This window comes from Pinus tabuliformis, chromosome 9 (genome assembly GCF_031772625.1).
Source record: "Pinus tabuliformis cultivar Carrire ecotype Pingquan chromosome 9, CPIR1, whole genome shotgun sequence".
In the NCBI taxonomy this organism is placed as follows: domain Eukaryota; kingdom Viridiplantae; phylum Streptophyta; class Pinopsida; order Pinales; family Pinaceae; genus Pinus; species Pinus tabuliformis.
This window is the reverse complement of record NC_142307.1, coordinates 923,466,620-923,484,861: the sequence shown is the minus strand read 5'-3', so window position 1 is coordinate 923,484,861 and position 18,242 is coordinate 923,466,620.

Below are 18,242 nucleotides of genomic sequence, written 5' to 3'. Positions count from 1 at the left end.
TCAGAACGGGCCAGAACTCATTTCATGAGGAGATCTAACGGCTAAGGATCGGTTTGGACGCATGCATGCCACTGTTGTCAACCATGCACATTGTTGTTATCTTGTTCCACCATCCTTGTCGACATGCAACAAAGTACCTGCACCAGCAAAGCAGATCGATGAGTCTCGAGGAAAAGCAAATTGGGAATGGAAAAAGTGCTAGAGATCTCACACCATATTCATCACAGTCAGCCCGAAGCTTTGAGAGCATGATCGTAAGGCCATCCATCGTCGTGCAGCATGCACCCAAGGAGGAAGAACTGTTCCAAGACATCCCGCGGGAGTCCTGTAACAGTTAAGCCTGCTGGAGTGGATAGCATTCACTGCGCAGGCCATATGAAGTGAAATGTGGGCGCATGCGACTGAAGCATCCCATCCATCGACGGCAGCTCATGAACATGGACCTCCGGGCCTGTGTAAGTTCGCCAGCAGCAAGTAAATCAACTCATCAGCGTCCAAAGAGCCGAAACATCGTGTGCAGCCACGCAAGTAAGTGTCTCGACCCTTCCTTCCATCAGATTGCATGAATTTTACTTTGATTGATTGCTTAAGTGTAAAGGTGAATGGGTTGAGCGGCAGTATGGTCAGTTGGCCGGCCACGTCGGCCCGTCAGTAGTCTAGTTGGATGTATGGGTGGCGGCCGTGACAAAAGGAATGGGCAGCATGCACGTGAGAGAAATCCCGTCGAGAAAACGAGTTCAACAGAAGGGGCGGCGGCAGATCCGCGGGAATTGATGCGGCAGCAAGTGAACGCACAGTTGAATGATGGGGTGATGTCACCCAACGGTCCAGCGAGGACAGCTCACCCCCGCGCCACGGATTCCACCGAATTCAAAATCTAATCGGCTAGATCGCATTCATGCATTTATCACCCACCGGTTTGAACTCGAGCGGCTATCCTGATCCTTCTGCAGTGTGATACGCCGAGCCTTTGGCTATCAGAGTGGTTGAGAAGCACACCCAAGGCGCAGACCGACTGCAGTCTCTCCCGAAAATCACGCGCTGCATTCTACAGGAACGCTGTCATTCTACAGGAACGCTGCATCCTACAGGAACGCTGTCATCCTACAGGAACGCAGTTTTCTACAGGAAAGCGGGTGCCTCACGTAAAAAGGTGGCCAATTAAAGAGGTAACCCTGAACTCTTCATGCAACTGGTTATTAAAGGTGACAGAATTGTCGTCCACAGTCTGGTCATAGAGAAACGGTGAAATTGTTGTCTGCTGTGCCTATACTGTCATTCTACAGGATGTCGAGTAATTAAACTGTGTTAAGTTCTTAGGGATAAGTTTTGTGGGTTATGTGCATGACATTCTACGCTCTGTCTCAGTAAACCAAAATCTCTTCCACAATCACCACCTCTGGTTAAGAAACTTGTTTTATCATGCCGGGTGGTTTTATAAGACGAGAACCCACTAATTCAACCAAATTAAGGGAAAACCAGGAAGTGGTAGAGCTCTTCACACGGGTTCAATGGATCTCTTTTTGTGACAAATTGCAGGGGTACGATGATGAAGTGGCAGAAGAATTTTTGCAGGCTCTGAAGCCGAAATCCAAGACACTGGCCACAGTGAACTTCAGAGGTCTAAGCCTCAAGCTCACCCCGCAATATATCAGTCGGATTACTGAACTTTCGATGGGTTTGCCATGGGATAAGGAAGAAAGAAAGTTGAGCCAGCAAGCTAAGAAAGAATTCTTTTCACCTGAGGAGGAATTCTCAGAGGACAAAAATGGGATGCGAAGAACTAGCTTGCTGCCACCATGGAATGAAGTCAGCTTGCAAATCATGAAATATATAACTTGTGAAGGTCGTTTTAGCATCGTGTATGCATATCACTTTCGGTTGCTCACTGAATTGAGGCACCAGATTGATCTTCCTGTAGAGCAAAAACTGAGCATTCCTTATTTCCTGTTGCAGTCTCTAATTGAGTGTGCCACAAAGCTAAAAGAGGGCATACCAGATCAGATAGCCCACCATGGGTTGATCAAGCTTCTTGTGGAGGATGCGCTGCATTCATATAAGGTTCCCCTCTCATGGGAATCATTCCGGAATTTGACAAGAGATGGAGACATTAAAATGTTGATTGAAGAAACGGGTTCCTCCAGCAGTGAGGAACAAGAAGCAGTGGCCGAGGGAAAGAGAGAAAAAGGCCAGAAGACCCCGACCACAGTGCAGAAGAAAGAACAAAAGAAGAAGCATGAGGAAAAGGATGACAAAGAAAAAGGTGGCACACCCATCTTGTCAACAAGAGAAAAGAGGTTGAAGAGCAGAGCAGACAAAGCTGAGGTGGTCCACATCAGCCCAAGTACCTCATCAGCACCTGCAACCAAAGAAAAAAGAAAAACCCATGCGGCTAAGCAAGAAAAGGTGGTGACACCCATGTCTACAGGAAAGCAGAAACAGGCTTCTACAGGAAGCCCGAAAACAGAGAAAGGATCTTCTACAGGAAGCTCGAAATTGGCAAAAGGGTCTTCTACAGGAAGCCCGAAAATTACCAAAACAGGGGCTTCTACAGGAAGCCCCGAAAAAGTGAAACCCAAAGAGAAGAAGGTGGATATTCTGGCACGGGAGGCAGCAGCTGTATTAGCTGGCCTCAGCACGCCACCTAAGCCAAAAGAAAAGAGGAAGAGGGAGACCCCTCTATACTTTAAAGCTCGAAGAAGTGTTAGGATAAAGACGGGCAAGCCACAACCTCCGTCCAGCAGCCCGATTGTCATCGAAGATACACCTGCTTCTCCCAAGGAAAAGTCACCCTCCAGGATCACAGTCACCTACGAGAAGGGGAGTCCAAAGAAAAATACGTGGCAAGAAAGGTTAGACCTGTTGACTGAAAAAACTCGGCTACAGGAAGCTGAAAATGTTCTACAGGACACTCTGGCCCGGCTACAGGAACCAGAGAAGAGGGAAGGAGAAGGACCCTCATCACCACCAAAGGAGGGTGAGGTAGAGCCACCTGAAGAGGCAGAAGAAGTACATATACCAGAGCCCAGCCCTCAGCCTAGTCTGAGTTCATACTACACCTTTTTAGAGGCGGGAAAAATCATACCGCAGAAATTTACTGTACCCTTATTTTTTGCATTAGAGGAAGAAAGAGTCCGTTCCCACACATGGATGCAGATCGCCAAATCGAAGGGTGTGGCGGACATAGGCCCTTTACAAGAGCAACTCAAGGAAGTCAGGAGTGAATTCACCATGGCTAAACATGTGGCTAATTGCCAACGTGTGCTTCTACAAGAAGAAAATCAGAAGCTGAGATTGCAGCTACAGGAACTAAGGGCAGGGGTAGGAACATCCTCCAAAGACATCACAAAAGAAAAACAAGGCAAAAAGGAGCTGACCACCGGTCTTGAAGAGCCAATGACACTTCTACAGGAAACAGAACAGCAAACAAAAATTGAAGTGCAAGCTCTAAAAGAACAGCTGCAACAAAAGGAAGCACAATTGGCCTGCATGGCCAGTTGGGCCATGGAGGCAATACAGTGCAGACAACCTGCAAAATCCTATGGATTGTACTTAAAAGATCAATGGCTGCAGTTCCAAATAAACACCTTGGCACAAAGAGGTATTTCACATATCCAAAACCCACAACAATTTTCTGAATTGTGCAGTACTAGTTCGTCAGAAGACAAAGCCAAATTAGCAGAGTTTTACCTCCACAATTTGGCTTTGCCTAATGAAGTCTCCTGGGATCCCAATATTGCCTTGGGTGATATGCAATTGATGGCGTTCGCTTCATGGTTAAACCATGAGGATCAAAGAGCAGCTGAAGCAAAATCGGTCATGAACCGAGAAGTGAGCGAGCCACTGTTCATTCGAATAGAACCAGAGGATCCGGTGGCACTCATCTCAGCCCACCAACAGTTGGCTACTAATCCCACAACTTCCTTGAGATTTATGGACCAACAGGCCCAAGCCATAGCTCACTTCGAAGACATGGAAAGGTTGTTAGGAGAAAGTGCTGCCCAAGCATGTACACGCAGATGGAATACCTTGGCACACAGCTTGAAAATCCGAGAGTACCATACCCCCATTCGGATGAGGGAAGCTTTGGCAAGGGTTAACCTTTACAAGAAATCCATGCAAAGCCTCCAGGCCAGCTGGATTGGCCTTAAACTCAGCCCACCACTACTGCTAGGGTTGACTGAAGGCAATACAGAGGAGGATGACAGTCAACAATGGGAAGAGGTGAACAGGAAAGCAGGGTTTCATATCAACAAAGAGGACACTACCACAGAGCCTTGGGATGCAAGGGAAGCAATGAAAGCGATGAAGGATGAAGATTTGGACTAAGTTGCTCAAGGATGAGAAAATAGTTTAGCTGGGGGGTGATGATGAGCCCCAATTTTTGGTACAATTTGGGCTCATATTGGCCTACTTACCTTGCTCAACCATTCATATTTTACCACTTATGCATTCATTTCTTAGTATATTCGTGTTGTTTGTAGGAAGAAGGGCAGGCATTATATCTATGTGACTAATACATGATGATTTCAGGTTCTTAGCATTAAAGAGAGCAAAAGACCACGCAAAAGGAGACAAGGAGACAGCAAAGGTGACAATGCGGGTTCATAGGGAGGTTGTCCACAGTCTTGATGACCCTCCTCGTGATTTTTACCTTCACTCCGAGCTCTAACAGCTCTCCCCACCGAGCTTAAAGACAGCCAACACGTTCTACAGGATCAGCAGTTTTACAGCAGTTTGACTGTCAGTTGGACAGCCAAGCTCCACGAATGGAGGAAGCCAACTTGATCTTCATTTTGTATAAATATGAAGGCCGTAGCCTTTGTTAGGGGTTGTTGGAACTTTTGGACTGATATTGTAATTTGGGAGCATAGCTCGGGGTTTGTTTTTGTAAGCCAGTTTTGGCATGACATTAGACTTTTGATTATGAATAAAGGCAAGCAGATTTGGATCTAATTCTGAGCTTTTAAGGGAGCTATAGCTCTCAGGTTAGGGCCCAACCCGAGAGCAATAGATCTCCTCTTCTTGTAGTGTGATTTACCTTTCTTTCCAGCACTTTGTTTACTTGTTTTGATATGCATTTCAAGAACACAGTTTGCTGATTTGATTTCTTTAAATAGGATTGAGTAGGATTGGTTCATGATTACATTACTTTCAGCTGTTTAGATTCGGATAGGAAGTTTGTAATCCACTGGAGCTCCAAGAAAAGGTTGTTAGAGATCACTTCCATCTCTGTTTAGGGATTGGGGTGCAGTCTATACCAACCACCAAAAAAACGCAGCCTTTTCTACCTTCATGCAAGCTGCAACAAAGTCGGTTTAATCGTGGATCCTTCCATGCACTTTTTCTCTTGAGCCATACTTCGTCATTGCAATTCCATGCACGACTTTTCTTCATGATTTACATCACTGTTTATTTATTTAATAGCACAGGTAGCACTGGTTAATGAATTCTCGTTTTTGGTGCAAGACATAAGTCATTTGTTTTATTTACACTGCTCCATATCATTCTACTCCCTTCTTCTTCTTCTTAACCTCTCCTCAAGCCACCTACTCGGCCTCTGTTCCGCTCATTTACCTTCCAACTCATCCATTGCCACGTAGCTTCATCTTTTTGACCTTTTGTTGCTGCCATCCTTCTATCTACCACCCAACTCCGTGCACTCTCTCTCCATCTTGTTCCTCTGCCCCTGAGCCATCACAAGTTCCATCTCCACCTTACCTATCCACCCAAACCGTTCCATCAATTCACCATCACCCAAACTCCTACTTACAGCACATCCTGTAGAAGTTAGCAGACTTCCTCTAGAATTCCTTAGTTTCCTGTAGGATCCCCTGCAGACATCCTGTAGAAGCCTGCAAACTTGGTTGCCGAGCATCTGAACGGTGTAGACTTCTGTGGACTGATGCTAGGGACCCTCTGGGACCTCTCCTAGCCATCCTGACCTTTCCCAAGCTTTCTCTCCCTTCGCACCACCTCTGCACAGCCAAACCCTAATAAGAAACAAATTCATAATCACTCCATCCACTTAAGCAAAAATACAAAAACAATGTTCTTTTTCATAGAAGTAGTTTGAGTTCATGCATTTCACATCATTAGAAGTAATGGCATCATTTGTAGACATTTGCACTCTCACTATTGCACCATAGAGGTTAAACTAGTCAGATTAGGGTTTACTAGGGTTTCCATGCTTTGGTTGGCTTTCAGTTCATTTTTGCAAAGTAGATCAATTTCCCTTGAGATAGCCTTCGTCCATCATTTAGAAAGCTTCTTCTGAGAGCATATAGAATTTGGCTTGAGCCCTAGCGGACTTGTGCCAGCTGACCAAGTGACAGCTGCGACAAGAGCTAGTACTTGTGCATACAGCACCGTCGCTTCCAAGTTTGTACGAACTACCGGGTTGATAAAATTAGAGATAGGAAGCCCCAGGAGTTGTAGCATTATTGCTACAATACTGGAGCCCACCAAGCAGCACTTTCAAATTTGTAGAGTTACAAAAACATGTTGGCGTTGTGATTTGCAGATAATTCATCAAATGAGTACAGAAATTCAAAAAAAACTTCAAGGGCTTAGCTTATCATCTGGCCATCCTTCTAGTGCCAAAAATGTTGACTGTGTTGGACCCGCCAACATTCAGGGGATCTCCACGATATAAAGTCCCAACTAGACCTCACACTATTCAGAGTAGGAGTCTTAGTAGTGGGTGGTAATGTTATGCCTTGACTATGGAAACGTGCAAAGGAAAGTATGATAAATTTGGGTAAGAGAAAGTGTGTGACCCTATGGAGAGTCAAGTGCAATGCGTAAAGGTTCCAACACAGGAAGGGAAAAGGAAGTGTGCCCCTTGGAAGCCTATAATAGTACACAACTCGAAAGGAACACATGAGCGAAATGACATCACAAGCTAAGATGTGGAATAGTCCACAAGTTAAAGTGGTGAGTTAATACAACAACATGCATTCAAGAAGATTCATACAAAGGAAAACAAAATAGTTCATAATAATATGTGTAAGTTAAATAGCATACATTTCCAATAAAATAAGAATAGTCCTACCTTATTAACAACATCTTCATCAAAGTGTGTTGGCTCTGGTTTTATTATTATAAGTGAAAGTTCCATCCATACATACACCATTGATGATCACTAGCCCCATTAATGGAACATTACAGTCAAGAACACTTGCTCCTCCAAAGAAGTATAATCGCTCTACCCTATGGAGAATCCAAGGCTCTTCACAATATTCCCAAGCTCTTTCTAATCCAAATCCTAGCCAAAATCTTGGCTCCCAAAAGCCTCTTCTATGGGTTATGAGGTTCTATTTATAACAAGAGGGGGTGACACTTCAACTCCCCTTTGTGACTTTTGGACTACCCTCATGACTCTTCAACTTATTTACTACATGACACATTACATTTCATGGTAACTTTTCATATTCCAATATTGACACTTGGAATTTCACTTAAAACATAATTGCAAAAAATATTACATTTTCCACTCATACCCATATAAGACAAAATAGGATAGAAACAGCCTAAAAAAATGGGATAAGTCCAGCTCAACAACCTTTACTTGCTGCTTCTCGATCATATTTTGGTGAAAATATTGGTATTATGTGATGGTGTCCCCAAACTACTTAATGGTATCTTATTGGAAGCAGACTCTAGCCTCCATGGCATCTGGGTACATTGTCTTGGAACCTATGTCCAACTCATTCTAAAGCATGAGAAGAATTTTTTTGACCTTGACAAGACCACCGATGAACTTATGCATGTTGTGTGTGTTCAGCTCCAAGTCTTCCCTAGTCGCATCATGTCTTAGTTCCTCCAAGTACTCTTCGATCTCCTGCTGGACTTGGTTCTTCAGTTTAGCTTTGGTGAGGGAACTGATTGATGGGATCTAGGGTGTTCTCACCAAGAAATCCAAACTACTGTACAACCACACATATGAGGCCTATGTGATACCAATGAATGAGGGGAGTTCCTTGTTGTTCTGAATCAACATTCAAACCTTCACTTTCTCTAGCTCTTCCTATGGCTTCATTTTCTTCATTACTACAAGTGGGGCCCCCCTGAACTGTATTGTCCACTCTTATACATAGGCGATGGAAACATGCATGTTTTTGAGAGTTTTAATAAACTCTTTGATGTGCTATTGTACGCCATGCAAACAAACAACTTCTTTATGTATGGTGACAAACCCATAATAGAGTTTCCACATGGTTCCTCCAAGTGTTGATACTTCAATGAGTATCACTACTCTCATCTCCCCAAATGTGGAAATTGCATTCTACATTGCTACTTGAAGTTGTTCTGCCTCTTTCCTGGCAACCTGCAAGTTCTTTACCAGTTTCTCACTCTTGGCCGTCAAATATTGAAAATATATTATTGCTCTCTCACAGGCCAAGTTGGCTTTAGCAATGGTAGTTGGATGCTTCCTGGTATCCAACACTATCACCCTTTCTTTGATGAATGCAGGTGATGTGTGATCATCTAGAAAGTGCTTCCTCTGTGCTTGTACAATCCTCTTCTGGAACTCATCAAATGATAGATTGTACACATCCATGACCAGATCATCATCGAGGAGAACAACATCTCCTTACTCACTCGAGACTGGCTTTGCTGCAAGAGGTGGTGAAGACTGTGGGATGATTTGTGGTGCTCTCGGCATCAAGTCAACATCTTCATGTTGTGGCTCATGTTCCAACTCCATTTCTGTCACTAAAAATCAATTCCTCAATCTGTTGAACAAGCTCCCAATCTTGCATCTGTTCGCCTTCCTCCTAAGTTTTTGGTTGTTCCGCCTCTTCTACTTGTATCGGCATTGTCTCCTTTGTCATCGCGCCTTGCCTTTGTTCTTCTTCCTGCTTCTTCTTCTCTTATTATTCTCTCCTCCTCAACTCATGTTCTTCCTTTAACTCCTTCTCTATTTATTGTAGCTTCAGTTCTTCTTCCTACAACCTCTACTTTTCTCTCTTCCTCTACTCTGCTCTCTGCATCCTTTGCTTCCTATTTTCTTCTAATGCCTGTGCTACCTTCGCAATGAGAGGATCTAATATCATTTTGCAGTTTTTCTCTCCCTCTCGACTATCAGGAATATTCCTCTTTCCCTTGTCCTGCACGGGATTGTTTCCTTCTTCTACTGTTGTTGTTTCTTCTATAATTGTTGTTCTCTCTTGAGAAGCCATTAAATTCCTTGCTATACTAACCAAATCATTGAGTCTAGAGGCATTGTAACAGTACCTCCAAGGGTCGTCCTCTAGCCAATGAAATGCCCCGCTGATCCATAGAAAGTAAACTCTCATACAATGGTCCTTGCAAATATTGTGGGGATCATACAAATTAAATTCCTTAGTGTCGAATTCAAATTTCACTATGTTCTTAGCCTTGACATCTACAACTTTCAAGTTCTTTATCTCATATAATTTGATCTGCAAAGGAAGAGTGGGCCATGGTGCTTTCTTCTTCCTATGCAGTGTTGTTGACAACCCTGTATTGAGTTGGTATGATACTTCTTGCATGATCAATTTGTCTGTGGTATACCTTGGTAAGACATGTGGAGGATTCTATTCAAAAAACAATCTGATGAAGATGCCACCTTGTGACGCATACCAATATGCAATGCCTATCGTTGCCTCCATTGCTTCTCGGGACATATAAGGTAGATCTAGTTAAAAAATAATCTTGTAGAGTGGGATGGTGAAGTGGTCAGTTAGTCATGGCATTACTCCTCGATAACCGAAGTCAAAAAGCAACTTGCAATAGATGTTCATGGTAGTCCCTTGTGGTGTCCATGTCCAGTTCCTACCAGGGAACTATTATTGTGCACAGATTGCATCCAGTAAGTATGTGGCCATATAAAACCTTGGCCACTCATCCTTGGGTGGATTTCGAGCCTATGCTACATGGGTCTTCAATTTTTGAGCCAAGAAATATGACCAGTTGAATGGCCTCCCATCACTCACTAGCTGGTCCAATAATACAGCCCACCCTTGAGGAAAGGTTTATGTCCTCTCTTGACCATATATTCTATGGGAAAAAATGATCAAGAGCTGGTAATCCTTCATGAGGGAGTTTGTCTTGTAAACATGGGTGGGTGTTTGTCGAAACTTCAATGGCTCTTTCACCCAGTGCTTGAAAATGTCTTTTGTGTTCACATAGTTATGGGTGGCATAGAAAAGTGAGTCCATGCCCTTCACTGGCTTGGGAAAGTGGTACATCTGCTGAAATTCTTATGCCTGAAAGGCGGTAATTGTTTTTCCACTTGCACTACTCAATGTCATAGTTTTTTCATCCGTATGTGATTCAATCTAGTTGATGATGTCTGCACACAGCAAGGTGAGATATCTACATGCAACCTTGTATTTCCCTGGCTACTGGATGCCAAGATAAATATGTGAGTCCTCTATCTATGCCTCAAAGTGATTTGCAAAAGTGTCTTTGATCTGTTTCCATGTCAGTTTTTTTTCCCTTCTTTATAAACAGCTGAGTATCGACATATAATGGTAAATTGACTGATGTCTACTCAACTGAATCCCCACTACTTCTCTCAATGGTTTTCTCTGATGCAACTCTCTTAGATGTCGTGGTAACTATGACAGTTGGAGAGGTGTTCAACAACTGCTCTACCTATGGGACAGAGAGGGAACTCACGACAAGTAAATGTCATTTTAAAGAAAACAACTTCAAGGCATGTTCAAGAAGCAAATGAGGCACTAGATGGGAAGGATTAATCAAATTTTAGTGAGAGGGGGGACTAGCTGACTGTGGGAACTATGCTAGGGAAAATTTTAAGGATGGAAAATTATATTGAAGTTTAAAAACATTGGCAAATCTCGCTAGTCTGTAATATGCAAAATGTAAAATCTTTATTGATGTATTTGTAAAATTATTAAAATTTATAATGATTTTCTACATACACTCTATATAATGTAGGTGATTTTTAAGGTTAAATAATTTTATATTGTAAAATTTGGATGAATCATTTTTATCAAAAATGGAAATTGGTGAATATTTTTTTTTGGAAAAATCATGGAAAATTAGCCCACCTACGAATATTAGCCGCTAAAATTTTCCAAATATTATGCACTACGTAGTTCCAGTAGCCAAGGTGGAAGGTTGATGACTGGAACTATGCAATGTGTAGTTCAGCCTGGGTAAAACTCCCACAACTATTAAGGAAAACAAGTGAAACAACACTTACACAAACCAAACAACAAAAATAAATTAAAAAAGAAGCATAATATGACAAAAGAAAAACTCACCCGAAAAAGCGATGACACACACACTGAAGGTTCCTTGATCTCCTTAGGTATTAGGAATGATATAGCTCCAAGATCGAGTGTGAAAATGAACTCTAGCAATGTTGATTAAATACATTTGGACAAATTAGGTTTATGACATGCGTTCCTAAAATCAAGGAAGAAGTGACACTTGGCAAAAGTTTCTAAAAATAATGCAAGTGCCTCCTATTATCTCTCCAGGAAACTCTCCTAGGTTGTAGATCGGAGATGCCTGGTAACATATAATCTTCAATATTGTTCTCTGAACTATTGGAATGAATGATGGTTTGGATCAAGTCAGATAATCATTTCAGCTCTATTCTCACTCAAGGCATGCATGAACACCCTCAACAATATAATGCTTTAGTCTACTAATGCTCAATAGTTTATAGATTCAATGGAAAGATGGAGAATATTAACTATACCAGCAGATGCATACATAAACATATATGAATGGCCAGCTACAGGAAGAAAATGAAACTTGCAAATCTAGTTTATCAATGCAGAGATAAGATGACAGTTATCTGGAATTAGACACAGCAGAAAACATGAGTAACCTATTTATGTGCAAGCATAAAACAACAGAGAAAATGGAATTGAACATATAACAACAAAAGAAGCTTATATTGCTAGAATGAAGATGAGAAGCTTGAAGGAGCAGAGTAGTAATAATCTCCAAAAGTTGAACCTTTGTTACATCTAATTTTTAGCCCTAAGGCTTAGAGTGTCTTAATCCATCCTCCCTGTCTCTTCAACAAATTTGATGCCCTCTAGTCAAGAATGGATTCAGAGGTTTCTTATTTTGACAGAAGAGTAACCACTTTCTATTGTTTTGGTTACGCTTGCAAGGATATCTCTCTTACCAAATATTCCCACAATCACTTATGTTGTTTTCGGTTGTGTCATGCTGTTGATGCACCATGATGTATCTGTTTCGGGTTGTAGCATGTTGTGGCCCTTCTCTTTCCTTTTCTGGCCTTTGTTTCTAGGCAAACTATCTCCTGGGCTCTGTTATATGGTGGAATGGGTCTTCGAGCCTTTGTTTTTACCTTTAAACTACAAACAATGATTGGTTTTGTTATAAACAGTGAAAACGCTGCAACACTAATAAATCCCGCCAATCACTATTCATTTCAGAATTTAAAATTCCTTAGATATGGCCTATTGTCCCATCGGATCTGCCCTCTGGGTCACTATCGCAAGTCATTGATGGCCTGTTCCCATCTTCCCTTTGTATTTTGCAATAAGGCGAAAAACACTAAAAATCATTAAAATATGGGCTTTAGTGGATTTGAAAAAATATATATTTTGCTTCCCGAACCCTTTCGGGTCCGGGCTTCATCACAATCGATGCTGCCCTATTCCCCTTTGTATTTCGTTATACAATGAAATACATTAAAATGCGTTTAAAATAGGCCTTCCCATGGACCTCAAAATTTATGAACTCTCATATATAACGTCATCGAGTCCAGTCATTGGGTCGCACATATGCCTGTGCATAGACCCCACCCATGGTATAGTGCCGATGCGGTATAGCAACGCGATAAATTGCAATCACGCATCGCTCACTCCCTGAGTCCTTCATATAACATGGCATATGCTCCCCGCTAATAGCGATATCGCCGATATCGGTGATCAGCATATCGCTCGGCCCGTTCTCATCACGACTCTACTCCGACTGCCTCCGATGGCCACCACCGATGCGATTAGCCGCTTAGATCTGGGTCGTTGATCGGCTAGATATAACAGCAGCTATGCGTTGCCATGTTTATGCTTGCAATACTTTGTTTTTTCACTTCTTTGGAGTGTTTTAGCCTCCAGATAGTGTTTTTCCGCCCTTCGAAGGACTCTCGGCATGTGATGGTTCCACTCTTTGGATGATCTAGTGAAGATTTTGAAGACTTTAAGAGAAAATTTAGATCCAATAGCATGATTTTGCTGGTTTATGAAGACCTTCAAGAGCATATTTGAATCCATTTTTGGGCCATTTTCCCACAAGCCTAACAGTGGCTCCTTCTGGGGATGAAATCCTCCCTGTGAGGTTTCAAGGATCACAGATCAATGCCTTTCCTATAAAACAAAAATCAAATCTTCCTTCTAGTGTTCCATTGGGCATGGAGTCTATTTTGTAATGAAATAAAAACTGGAAAAACATATTTACAATGACAAGGCTTTAAAGCCTTAAACGAAATAAAGTTTCAAGAACCGCCCATTTACTGGGCTACCAAAAGTATCTCCTCCTTCCAGACTGTGCAAAATGAATGTATTATTCTACTGAATTTGAGCGATGAAAAACGGACCTGTCCATAAGGAGTCAAACTTGCCATGATTACCTTTCTTTTCCTTAAATGCATCCCATTTAAGCACCCAGTCACCAACTTGGAAATTGTCCACTTTTGCCTCCCTATCAAAGGTTTCTTTGATTTTATTCTGATGAGCCTTTGACTTCTCAACTAGCTGCTCTCTGATCTACTGTAGTTCGACCAGGTTATTGATTCATCTTACCATGTCATTCTCTTCATATTGTTCTTCTTGCAAGAATTTAGCCACAGCGAGAATCAACTGGATAGGGAAAATAGCATTAGCGCCATAAACCAGTTTAAATGGAGAATTCCCATAGATTTTTTGATAGTAACTCTGTCAGCCCATAGTGCCAACTTCAACTTGGAATCCTAGCTCTTTTTGTTGTCCTCTAACATTTTTTTGATTACCCTTCTACCAGGCCATTCCTTGAGGATAGTATGAGATAGAATGCACCACTTGAATGCCCATGGATTCAGTCATGTTCATCAATTCTTTTCCTTGAAAGCTGCTACATTATCAGTGACTAGTTTGGTTGGGCAACCAAATCTAGTGAAAATATTCTCATTCAAGAACTTTATGTCAACTTGATGATTGGCATTCTTAGTGGGTATAGCCTCAATCCCCTTGTGAAAGAATCAGTGGCTACTAAAATCCATTTATGTTGGCCACTGGAATGTGGGTTGATCTCACCTATAAAGTCCAAGCCCCACTACTGGAAGGGACCATTGACATGTACTAGCTTCAAGGGTAGAGATTTTAGTTGTTGTCTTCCTGCAAACCTCTAACACTTGTCACAAGCTTTCACAAAAGAAAACACATCAAAGAACAGAGTAAGCCAAAAATATCCAGCCCTCAAGATTTTGTGGGCTGTGATTTTCAATTAATGATTCCCTTCATAGATGCTAGAATGGAACTGGTGTATGACTTCCACATATTGTTCTTTATCTAGACATCTCAAGAGGATTCCTAATGGGTCTTTCCAATAAAGCAGATTTTTATAAATGCAGAATTTGGATGATCTTAGTTTAATGGCCCGGGCTAAGTCCTGGAGGGACTTCTAACTTCTGCAAAAAATGAACTATGCTTGCATACCATTCATGGGTGGCTAGATTTTCAGCCAGAGATTGATTCTGCTTTTGCTCTTCTGCCGCTCCCTCTATCTACTCATCATCTAATTTTAGACCCATGCAATTTATGTCTAACAAGCTACAATTTTCTTCAGCCATAAGTTTAGCCAAGCCTTGGCCCTTGACAATCTTAGTGGGCTTCACCTCTATGTTAAAATCTATGAATTTTGCAATCCATTTAGCTCTCTTTCCATCAATATCTGGCTTAGTTAAGACATCTTTTACTAAAGTTGAAGGTATGTATGCAACTACTTTGGAATGAAGAATATAAATCTAAATGCCTTTAAATATTTTATCAGAGGATAAGCTTTTTTTTCAATAAGGTCATACCGTAGTTTAGCATCCCTTAGAGTTTTGCTAAAAAAGGCCACGGTGTGCTCTATGCCTTCATCATTTTTCTGTAGCAGAACTGCTGCAAGTGTATCATAAGAGGCAAAAGAGAAGATACAAAACTCTTTAGTGTAATTTGGGCTGATTAGAGTGGGAGCTTCCATGATATCTTACTTGATGGCTTCAAAAGAGCTTCTTGAAGCATCTGTCCATTTTATTTCTGATCCTTTCTTCTGCATGGAAGTGATGTGTTTTACTAACTCTGAAAAGTTTGGAATGTACCTCCTTACAAAATTAATCTTAGACAAGAAGGATTGAATGTCCCTTTTTGACCTTGGGATGGACAATGTTTGAATGGCTTGAACCCTTGCTGGATCAATCTTCACACCTTGAGAAAAAACAATATGTCCTAGAAGTTTGCCTTCTTCTAGTGCAAATTGTGACTTCTTTGGGTTCACTAAAATTCCAAACTGTCTGCATTTTAGGAAGACCTTCTTCAAATGTTGTAAATGGTATTTGTGGTTGTTGGAGAAGAATGTTATGTCATCAAGATAAATAAGGACAAACTTGTCCTTCTCTCCCACAAAAGCTATGTCCATGGCCCTCTGAAAAGTAGCCCCAACATTCATCAGTCTGAAAGGCATTTTGGATTACATGAAAGTGCCCCAAGGAGTAGTGAAGGTGGTACTTTCCTGATCTTCAGGATGTACAACAATCTGATTGTAACCTGAAAATCCATCTAAGAAAGACATGACTCTAGCCCCTACTCTTTGCAGCAAGTGTTCCATCTTAGGCAGGGGATAGTTATCTTTCTTAGAGCACCTGTTCAGATTTCTGAAGTCAACACAAAGCCTGATTTCTCCATTTTTCTTTCTTACTACCACAAGGTTAGCTATCCACTTTGAATACCTTAGGGTAACTATGATTTTGACATCCAACAGCTTCTTGATTTCTTTCTCAATCAAAGGCAATAAGAGAGGGCTGATAGGTCTTAATTTCCACTTAAAATGGATGGTGTTCTTTTCCAATGGAATCTTATGCTGAATGATGTCTACGTCATAGGTTTTAAGATCATTGTATTCCCATGAAAAAATATCAGTGAATTGCTTCACGAGGGCGCAATACTCAGAATTCTAGGAAGAGGACAATTGAATGGATAGGTTTATGTATTTCGAATGGGTTGGGCTCCCTATATTGCATTTACGAATAGCAAACTCATTTTCTATTTCGGCAGGCTTATATGGCACATCGTTTTGATCGAACAACTTCTCTAGAGGCACTAATCCCTTTGGTATATGGTTACTAGGTAGTTGGATGATGCTTCCTCAGCCAATCTCATTTTTTAACTTGGGCTAGCCGCATTCTCCCATGGCTTCATTTTCCTGATTGATTTGTGTTTCAGGAAATTCCTCAACGACTTGCAAAACATGTCAATTTCATCATTGTCTTCAAAAAATTTCCAGTATTTGATGTTGTCAGGCAGAGATGGTCTATATTCCACCTGAAATTCATACGTCAATTTAGGAGGTAAAGGAGGAATAAACATGCTAGCATACATAGAAAGGGAGTCGGCAAGCTGATTCTTCATTCTTGAAATGTAAGAAATGCTGAAATTGTTAAAAGAATCCTTGAGCCTCCATACCTCATCTCTGTATTCTTTCAACCTTGGATGCTTAGCTTGGAAAGTTTTATTAACCTACCGAATAATGAGGTTTGCATCTCCAAACACTTTCAAGCGTTTGATACCCATTTCTTTAGCAGCATTTAAGCCCAAAATCAAAGCTTCGTACTCTGTTATGTTGTTTGTGACCTGAAAGGTTAATTTGAAAGATAAATGAATATATTCCTGTGCTGGGGAAACAAGTGTTGGCATTATGAGATAAGTGTTGTCCTTGATGGCAAACCTCACTGATGACAAATCATAGTACAGAAGGTCAGCAGCAAGGAATTGATGATCAGACTATAAGAAGAAGAGAAATTTCATACACGCAGGTTCGTTAAGCCCAAGTCGCGTGTACACGCAGGTTGGTTTCAGCAAAAGCGCGTGTATGTGGAAAAGTACCTTTGGTCCACGGCGGTTATTCCTTGGAAGTTGTGCCTATGGTTTTGGACCTTGGTGTCTCGACGGACGTGTTGATCCCTAGTTTTGAAGTTGATGGTATTGGATTTCTATGGTTTTGGCTCTTGGTATTGAACAAGGCCTAAGGCTATATAAGGAGAAGGAAATCATTAGGCAAGTGTATCTGAAATGTCTTGAATATCTGATGAAGCATTAGATCCAGTATGCAGGGTTATGGGTTGATGATGCATTGCTTGATCTGAGCTAAGGAGAGATCTCATAGGTTGATGGAGAGCAAGATCTAAGGAGAGATCGGGATCAAATGGTTTGAAATGAACTATCTTTATGATGCTTATTCTAGATCTACATACTGACACATGTATTGTTCTATAAGTATTATGAGCATGATTGATGTCTGGTACAGCTGCAAGTTATGAGAAATTATTTTTAGATCTGTACGCGGGTTGTCTTTGGAGAAAGCGCGTATACACGCGGGTTTGATTCATAGAAGTAGCGTATACATTGTAAAGCTTGATACTTGAAGTTGCAGATGGGTCTGATGGTTATTACAGAGTTCTGTGTCTGCTCTGTGTTCTGGTGACGGTGTTGTTAACAGGGTTTCAGTGATTCAGAGTTTGATGATTGTTTTGAGCTTCAATGATAGTTATGGGTCCAGTATGAAAATTGGATGAAACGTGGCCTTTCAGATTATGGGTTGTGCTTCAGTGTATCCAGTCTGAAAATTGATGAAACGTGGTACCTGGAGGTGAGAAGATTGTAGGCAAGCACCTACGTACTAGTATCTAAGCTAGTACAAAAGCTAAAGGAGATCTTTGGAGCATTGCAGCAGGTAGCAGCCTGCGTACTAGTAAATGGATCGGCTAGTACAAGAGCAAAGGGGGTTGTAGCTCCCGTACTGGTATAAGACTGCACCAGTACAAATATTGTAAAAGGATTTTCTTATTAAGAAGAAGATTGAGATGACTTGCAGCAGGTGGTTTTCACCCACATTGGGTTTCCACCTTATATCTTTGTGTTCATGTGTGTGGCTCTTGTGTGATGTTCTGTTCTGTTTTTCTGCACCTGTTTACTGTTAATATGCTTAATAATGATCTGATGCATTTATTGAAGATTAAGCTAACT